Source organism: Candoia aspera, chromosome 5 (assembly GCF_035149785.1).
Source record: "Candoia aspera isolate rCanAsp1 chromosome 5, rCanAsp1.hap2, whole genome shotgun sequence".
NCBI lineage: Eukaryota > Metazoa > Chordata > Lepidosauria > Squamata > Boidae > Candoia > Candoia aspera.
In genome coordinates, this window is record NC_086157.1 from 74,762,810 (window position 1) to 74,772,478 (window position 9,669).

A 9,669-nucleotide genomic window follows, 5' to 3' on the forward strand; every position below is an offset into this window, starting at 1 on the left:
TGAATTTGTTTACTTTATTTACACAATGTAGACTAATTATTACAATGTTGTGCATGTTTTGATATATTGGTGAGAAAACACGATCTCACCTCTGTGCTTTCATGCTGTGCCAGACTACAGAGTACACAAAATCATTTTACCTGCACACTCCTCACTCACACCCACATGCACAGAAGTGGATTGGTGTGCTGTTGCTGTCCATACATGGGCAGCAAAGAGTACCAATTGATAGTTGCCATGTAATGTTATAAACTGTTTCCTATAATCAATGTTCAGAAATCACCACATGCTACAACTCATTTTTTTTCAACACTTCCCTCATACTGTCATCCACACATGAATATGTAATGCTGCCCCCATTGCAAACAAATAAGACATGTTCATTAAAAGCTTGGCCAGAGTCATATAGTTCTATACAGTATAGTCATGGGCATTTAAGTGGGCCATGGATGGCTGCTACTGTATACTGGATTTCATCATGCCTTCGCTGAGATAATGTAGTTTCACCACCCACATACACATTTTTTTTCTGTTGAAATGTGGCCCATTGTGTAATAAACTGCTTGAGTGGAGGGTCAGCGTGTGGGACCTATGTGTCAGTAGTGCAATCTGTCAATCACATAACAAAACACAGAGGGCTGCATATGGTTTATGCATTGTGGCTGGTGCATGGTGGGGACTGAACAACCCTCTTACTCTTTTCAATGTGTGGTGTGTCAGGCTGTCTTGTCTCAGCCTCAGCATCCAGATTCACTGTTTATCAGCTAGGGGTTGCTGCAAGAACAATGCAGTTAGTCACTGCTGCCTCCCAGTTCCTTCACTCCATTGCCCTTTTCTCCAACATGGCTGCTCAAGAAGTTATCCTGGCCCTGGTTCTGCAGTGGGGGTGTGGGCACAGTGGGTTGCAAGTAGTTGCCTGCCCTCCTCTGCAGTGTACTGGATGACATCACAAGAGCTTGAGTGGAAATGCTACCAAGTACCCTTGGCCCACCAGATGTGGATGAAGTACGAAGTGGTGAATGGGTACACACAATGAGATGCAACCAGCCAGTCAGCAGCAGACTGTTACCTAGACATGTGGCTGTGGGGGATGGCCAGCCCCTTTGGACAGACTATTTCTACAGAGGTATCCAATGCTTTCTGGCTAAACTGGAACCACTTGTCACCAATGTGTCAAAATTAACATGAAGAAATATGTATTCCCTTCCTCAACAATCTCCCCACCCTCCCTCCTTCCTTTCATCTCCTAGAGATTTTTTTTTTTATACAGTAGGCAGCTCCAGTTGTACTTACAGTTTGCTGTATGAGCTATGAAACTTGGATCCTGTCCAAGCAACCCAGACTCACCACTGCTGCCCATCCAGAGCAACACAAGCATGTGAAGAGATTCCTTTCACTCCATAGCCTGGATATAAGAGAAAGCCGGTATCTTTGCAATTCTAGGTACCCTGGGTAGGGGGTAGGGGTTGAGGAAGAGCTGATATCACAAAACCTAAAACTTCGTATCTGACCTGTTATTTCTTTTTAGCAGCCTTTGGGTCACCAGCATCAATCTCCCCACAGGCAGAGGCTGCCAAGGTATGTGTATGGTCGGTGGGAAGCTAGCAAGAGGCTCATTGTGAGACCCTATAAGTACAGTACAAAAGCTTGGCAACCATGTTGCATTCACAGTGACTCACTACTACTGCTAGGTATTCTACCCTGCAAATCCATCAGTGCAGCACCAGGCTCAGCAAGATGTGATGCCCTACTACAAATTGTACAGGTTTCCACCCAAACCATGAGACCTCAGGAACTACCAAGGAGAAAACCACACCCCCAGCGGCAGGGCAAGCTACTGTATAAAAAAACGGAGCAAACCCCACACTCACTAGCACTGATGCTGTTACCTAGTCAGGTAATGAAACATCTACAAGCAAACAACCAAGCTCAAAGAACACCAAGCACTCTACCTCATCATAGTAGAAGCTGAGCCATGGGTGGAGATTCAATAATAATTTAATAGTAGTATTGAATAGAGGTGTTGATTAATAGTAATTCAGTATTACAGCACACAGATCACCAACACGGTGGTGCTGGATCCATTCCCACATCATGTTTGCCATTGCCATGTCAAAAATTCTCTTTCTTATGGTGCGGTATGGAAAGGATGGGAGCACATTGGGAGGCCAGCTCTGTGGCAAACCTGGTGGAGTTCTGTGCAATAGTACACAGATTGACAAGAATCCATGGCTGAGAAAGTGTATATGAAAACACATCCAGCCACAACCCACACTTGATTACTGTTCCAGTTATGAATGGGCACCCAGCCTGTGCTTATGGTCATGAACAGCCAATTCTACTCTTCCTGGGTCAATGCACAGCATGGTAATTCTCTTCAGTAGTCCCTGTCCCAAGGTGAGAGAAGCACAGTTTCTCCTGCTCCTAATTCTTACTGCTTTTCTCCCCACATTTCAGAGTGTAGGGGCAAGAGCTGATCAGACAGCTGTGGAGCTCAAAGAGCAGGAAAAGGCCTTCACAGAGGAACTGGGCATCCCAGAAGAGTGGTAGGATGCCTTCAAATGCAGTCTGCACTTTGCAGTGACCACGGACTCCCTTAATTCCCTTTGACAAATTCTCCATTCCTATTTTGTCCTTTGCTTGAAGTTGTGTTCTGTTCTGAAAAAAAGTTTTCGCCAGTTTTACAATTTTGCTGTAATCTACCTCCACTGTCCTGTCCATTTGAACACAGCAGGTAGTCAGTTGCTATTCCAGGCGGGCATAGCTGCTTTTCTTGGATTCTACTGGAGAACACAATCTGCAGAACAAAACTGTACATGAGTCTGAAAAGCTACATATGGGCTTTCCTGGCCAGTGAACCAGAATATGGGTAAGCATGCAGAGAAAGAAATGCCTACAGATATGAACAGAAACATACACAAGCACAGACACACAGATGTGCCAACACCAATGCATAACCGCCCAGAGTCCCTCCTTTGGGTGGGAGATGGGCAGTAATAAAATTTGATAGATAAATACATGCATACATACACACACACACACACACACATTATTACTGGTAGTCAGTTCCGTGTGATGGTTAGGAAACTGATGGTTTGTGGTTCTATGAGTACCACAACGATGGGTCACTTTTCCTTTACTCTCCTTGTATATTCTTTGTCTCTCATAGCTGAAGTAGTAACATAAGATAAAGGCTTTAAAGTGTGTTAAGTGCTCTCAGGAAACCTGGGATTGTAGGGCAACATACAGATTAAAGTGATTGAAGGAATGAAAGCCAGGCCTTTGATCAGAACTTGGAAGGAAATACCTCCTATCATTGTCCAGATTCTTGACAGAGAACCCACATGGTGGGGAAACACTCCATAGCAGACCTCAAAATGCCTGTTTTGGAAAAGTGGGACTTTAAAAGTGGGAGAGAGAAGGTTTCAGGAAATCTCAAAAAGTCTTGACAAACACAATGGGTTTTTAATACATTACAATTGTTATCTGATAAGGTACCTGTAATCTGTCTCACATGTAACCTGCATCTGCATAACCAGTCTATCTTCATCCTCCCATCTCACCACAATTTAAATCCTACCATCAGCCTAGTCATTCTGTCACTCTGTGCATCTGATGAAGTGAGTTACAGCTCATGAAAACTTCGGACTTTTAATAAAAGTTATTAGTTGGAAAAATGTGCTACCAGACTCCTGATTTTTTACCACCATAGACTAACACAGCTTGTAGATGCCAGATCTTAATGCACAATGTGCATTACCATTTGGTCACAGCTGGTAGTTTACCACTATGGAAACCCGTACATGCAGTTGTTTTAAATGATTTATGAACCATTCTTGTGCTGGGTTGAGCAGGCTGTGTGGATTTGCTCAAGCACCACAAGGTTACCCCATCTTAAGAGTGCTAAAGCTCCCAAAGCCTTAATTTGCCCCAGTTTATGGTTACAGTATCTTCAGATTTGTATTCCCTTCCTCATATGTTTACACTGAAAAGTCAAGAATACTGAACTTTTGGATGCCAACAAGTGACCTGAAAGAAAAAGGGAAGTTGCCCAATCCAGAAGTTTATCTGACACACTGGTTGCTTTTTTAGGCCTAGATGAAATTATTTTTCTTTTCATGGACCTTTTTTGATTTTCTAAACTGCTATTTGTTTAATATTTTATCTTATTATTATTTTATGTATGGAAGGAACTCTGATAATAAAAGAAATAAGGCTGTTTCTTTTTATACAATCCAAGAAAATGAAACGTTGTCAATTTTCATCTTATTAAGTGCAATTCATTTCATACCAAAAACTTTTGGGTAAAGTTAAGAAACATCTAGGACTGTATGTACTGCGTAACATTTTATCAAACCATTACTTAAATCATCACTGCTTTTTTCGATTTCCATTACTTTGCAGTATCTATGAGGAGAGCATTAATGGAGAGATGAGAACAGTCATTGAGTTATTTTTAAATAGAATTGATGTAGAGAGACATCTGCAGAAGAACTTTCAAACATCACTTAATTATTTGTCTATATTTAATACTTAAATCCTACCTGTAATCACTGAAAGAATAATGATTTATATATTTGTCCTTTGTTACAAAAGTTACCAAGCTCTGTCTTTTAGAAACATGAAGTTTTTAAACCCTTTTAAGGGTTCAATCCCATTTTCTTTTCTTTTTGTTCAAATGAATGAATAAAGGCTATGCTTCTAAGTGCACTTCTTGGGAATTTACAGTAAACTCTGTAGGGCAGTGTCAGATTACTTCTACATAGAGATGCATAGAACTGGACTGTAATACAGAAAATGACACTTTTTTCCTATTTCCATTCACTCTTTATCTATATCCTGTGATTAAAGAGCAAATTCCCTGAATAATTCTTTTTTAAAAATAGAAAGTATATAAATCAAAGGTTAAAACTGATCGAGTTTTTAAATGTTAATAAAAGAACTCCAAGCAGCTAACAGCAATATTTTTGGTGTGGACTTGCACATCAAGCTTAATTATGTTCAGAGATAAGTTCAGTCTTCACACAATAGTTAGTTGAAGGAAAAATAGAGATAGCTTACTTTATTCAGCAAATCTAGATCCAGGTAGGTTCATAGTAGAAAGGCACTTCATCACTGGTTCTTTGTAGACACTTTCTATAGAATAGAAAGTCTTTGTGCAAGCGAGATGTTAGAGGACAAGGCCTGCATCATGCAGTCCTCCTGCCTACATGTCTGCCCATGAGGTAAAGATGGAGATTGTGAATCTCCCAGACTCAAGAAGAATGAGGAAGAGGAAATCAGGTGACCCATGTGGCTTCCCACAAGCACAATAGAGACACGCCTACCAGATAAGCCTTCTTATTATGTTCGTGAGACAATGCTGAGTTGACCCCTGATAATTCCAACAAAAACTAGGTGAAATTTAAGAGCTCTCTTGTGGATATTCTGGTTTTTACCATACAAGTAAAGAAGAAAGGATCAAACTGATTTAATCCTGTGCAATGTACACAATGGTCATGTATATGCTTGTTTGCTAGTTTTTTAAAAAAAAACAATCAGGTCTTGCCTACATAGTGCACAGTTAGCACAGAATAAATACATAAAGATACAGAGAACAAAGAGATAAAGAAGAAACAGCAAAATATGTGAAAATAAAGGAAAAATTCATAAAGTGGACTCCATGAGGACTCAGTTCAGAAGTAATTTCATATACAATAATGATGCTTACAAGGCTAAAATGCTAATAACACGATGCTCACATAAGAGAGAATATGATAGGGTACATTCACCAGTTTGAGAAATCTGATTGAAAAAAACAAGGCCACACAGCTTTCAAGTTCTTTTCTTTTTTAATTAGTATTTCATTTTATTAACAACAGTAAGAAGAAAGTTCAGCCAACCTTTATTAAAACAGTCAAACAGCTTCACTTGCCCAGATAACTGCTTTGTATTGTTTTGTGGGTAATTTTTCCATCCCAGAATATTCTGTTGTAGAAATGTAGAAAACAAACATTTTTTTTTCCTGTACTCTAACATTTATCTTAAGCCATTTTAAACATGAATTACCTAGCAAGTTATGATAGGAACCTAAGGTATGTGGGTACCTAGCACGTATGTACCCCTCTATGTTGCTAAATACTAAACATATTCTATCTAGAGTTACGAAAAGTATTTACAGAACTTAGTGGCAATTTTCCATCTCTCACAATCAATTGGCTTGGAACTACCTGATTAACCTCTAATAGATAAACCTTTGATCTTCTTATCTTCCATCTAACTTCTGGCACTCCCACATGCCATCTGTGCTGGTAAGAAATTTGTCCCATGGTGTTTTTCTTCTTCAGTGAATCTTCTCCAGGTCTTACTATCAAAAACTTCATGAACTCCCCCCACTGAGGAAGAGGCAATCCTTCAGAAGTAAAAAAAATCCCAAGCTATTTTGGGATCACTAGCTACGCTTTCCTGGATTAAAATCAATGATCTATCTTCAACAGCCAATAGAGTTAAATCCATATTAACTAAAACCTTGTTAGCCATTTTAGCTGCTAGCTATCAACTCCATTTACCATGCTTCTACTTTTCATACTCTTCTCTGATGACATTTAATTACATCACTGGTGCTAGTATTGCACCTGATAACTGTTACCAGATCACTCGCAGCCCCTCCTTTTCCTATGGAAATCTAACACACACACACACACACGCACCAATTTAAGCTCCTTATTAGAAACATAAATTCAAACTGTTGTGTTTGGAGGTCTTCAAGGATATATGAAGAACAAGCAAAATGATACATCAGCTAGGCTCATCACAGGGACTAATTAACTTGGATGAATATGAAGGTTTGCAAAAGTTTAAAAACAAGTAATTTGGCAAGTGAAGCAATTTACACAATTTTTTGGACTATAGATATTAATTTGAAATTACACTTTCCGTGTATCATTGTTCACAGGCAGTGTGTACAGTAAAGAACTTGTTTCAGGCATCAAACTGGGCATTGAATTCTCTGATTTAGGGTGAATTAGTCTTCCACCCAATTTATGTCACAAAAATAAAGTACTTTATAAGCTTAAAAGTGATGTAAAAACAAATAGTAGTAAGATGAACTGACAATACATGAGGATAAGATGGAAACTATCACCAATAATCATAGCTATAATAATGATAATCATTAGTAGTCCCCTCACAAGGAGTTCTGGAAAAGGTTTTAAAAGAAAGAGAATTATTCAGATAAATTAAGCATTGGGACTTTTTTCTGACTGTTCAATTGGATTCTGTTTATACTTTCATGTAATATATATTAGTAATGTTATTTCTATCTCCATCTCCATCTCCATCTCTATCTGTCTATCTATCTTATCAGCCTGAATCAATCCACTGCAGTTTAAAGGTCTTATCGTTGAAAGTATTTATTTATATGAAGGCCAAATCTAATTTAATTTACAATTAAAAACAGAAAACAATAAAAAAATTGTCCAGAATCATTGAGTCCAGGGATGGCCTCTTGAGGAGAAAGTACACCACTGTCTTCTTCAAGGCCACAAAACCATCTCCTCTCTCAAAGAAGCTGTCACTACTGGATGAACTCAACTACAATTCACCTCCCTGGCAGCCTAGACAACCCAGTAGGTACCTGAATCTGATAAGCCAGTGGCAGCTGTTTAAGATTATAGACCAGAATTAACCAGAATCTATCATGCTGGTCCAGTGTGGTTCAGTAGAGCAAGGTTTTTTAGCTTGTCATTCTAGGGCTGAGAGAAACTGACTGGTCTAAAGTTGCCAGGTGGCTTCCACAGGAATGTTACAATAATTGTAATGTTATTGCCTCCTTTCACAAATCTGTGGACTAGATTGGAAGAAATATATTCATATTCTTTTAAAAAATCAAAATATTTTATACTAGCTAAAAACAGAAAAATACAAATGAAAACTACAACAAATGTAGTGTGGAGGTGGGTGGGTGAGTGGGTTTTATCCATTCAGTAATCTATCCAGTAGGCCATATTCTTCCATGATCCTGACAAGCTCTCTCTCCAACTTCTGTTCACTTCCAAAAATGTCTTAACTTTCCCTGGCCATTCCTGGCCATATTATGACTGTCTTAAAAGGGAATGGACTGCTATCTTTCATTTTTCATGTCCAGGTGAATCCTTACACAGCATTCATTTATCTGTCCTTGTTTCTCTGTGGCCCTGATTTCACTGCAATGCTTTTGGCATTTGACAAATACATTCCAAATGAAAAGCAATGGTATAATGATAAAGGATAGTAAAAGCAAAAAATTGCTTAATCTACTGTACCATAAGGATTTGGAGAACAATTCTCAATAATGAACCCAACATGCAGAAAAATCTAATATATTCTGTAATGAATAAGATTATCTTTAACTACTGCCATCAAACAAAAAGGCTTAAGTTACTTTCTCCAGAAAACATTCCTGTTCAGGTATGGGAAGAAAAGGACTTGCTTAATGAAAAGAAATCCTAGAGAATGACTTTCTACAGCAGAATACAGATGACCATTCATGCTGGAATACTCCTTCCATAGACATCTGCAAAACCCTAAGAAATGAGATAAAAGTAGATTTCACATTATTGTATCAGCCATCTACAGATTTGGAGCTTGCTGTCTCCAATAAAATACCTTGATTTTTTAGAATTGGGTGTGTCTCTGTGTGTGTGTGTGTGTGTGTGTGTGTGCATTCCACACACAGTTTGCTGCATTTATTTATGAAAAAATCATTTCCAGTATGAATGGTGGTCCCTAGTTAGTACTTTCATGGGATATCTAAAATGTCAATGACGATAGATGCTAGACTGGAAAGCTGGAAAAAAAAATCCAGAAGGAGGTAATGGCAAACCATTACCATATTAGGTAAAGAAAACTGTCTGGATGGGTCCACTAGGAATTGAATTCTACCCAAAGGCACTTTATTTAACCTATGCATTTGGACCAACTTTAGATGGAAGGGCTGTGGAAGGAGAAACAAGGTGACACTACTGCTCTCCAACCTACTTGAAGCAGCCATCTTCTTCTACCTTGGTCCACAATTATTATATGCATGAGAACATTCTCAAATTCAAGGAACATGATGAAATGTAAAGGAAATAGATCTAGATCATTATAATTTTTCTCACATTGAATTTCAAATATCATCTCAACTAAAAATGGTCTATTTATTAAAGCTTTTTTTGAGTCAATAGAGATATTTGTACTGAATTTTAATGTAATCAGTGAATTAGAAAAAATCAGACTGGTATCTGCTTTGACTGCCTTTAAAACATGAGAGGGCTTTTTCCCTTTAATGTGAACATTATTCCAATTAGTTCAGGGTACTCCATTTTATATAGTTTTATAACAACAAAAACAAAAACAACCGAACTGCTGCTTCTTCCCTTTTGTCCCAGGAACCTATAGTGACATCTGAAACAGTGTTTAATTTTAACATCACATTCAACAAGAATGAACACAAGCAGAAATTCCAAGTATTCAGAACTGTGAATAGAATAGAACCAATAGGGTTACATACAAACACATTATTATTAGCCTTCCAGACAATGACATGCATATAGAGTTGATTCAAGAAGATGCATTAGAGATAAAGATGACTTTTAGATCCAGCTCTTCAGATTAGAGGGCATAGGAGGAGGAGTATTGTGAGCAAAGAAAGCATTTTATATGCAACTG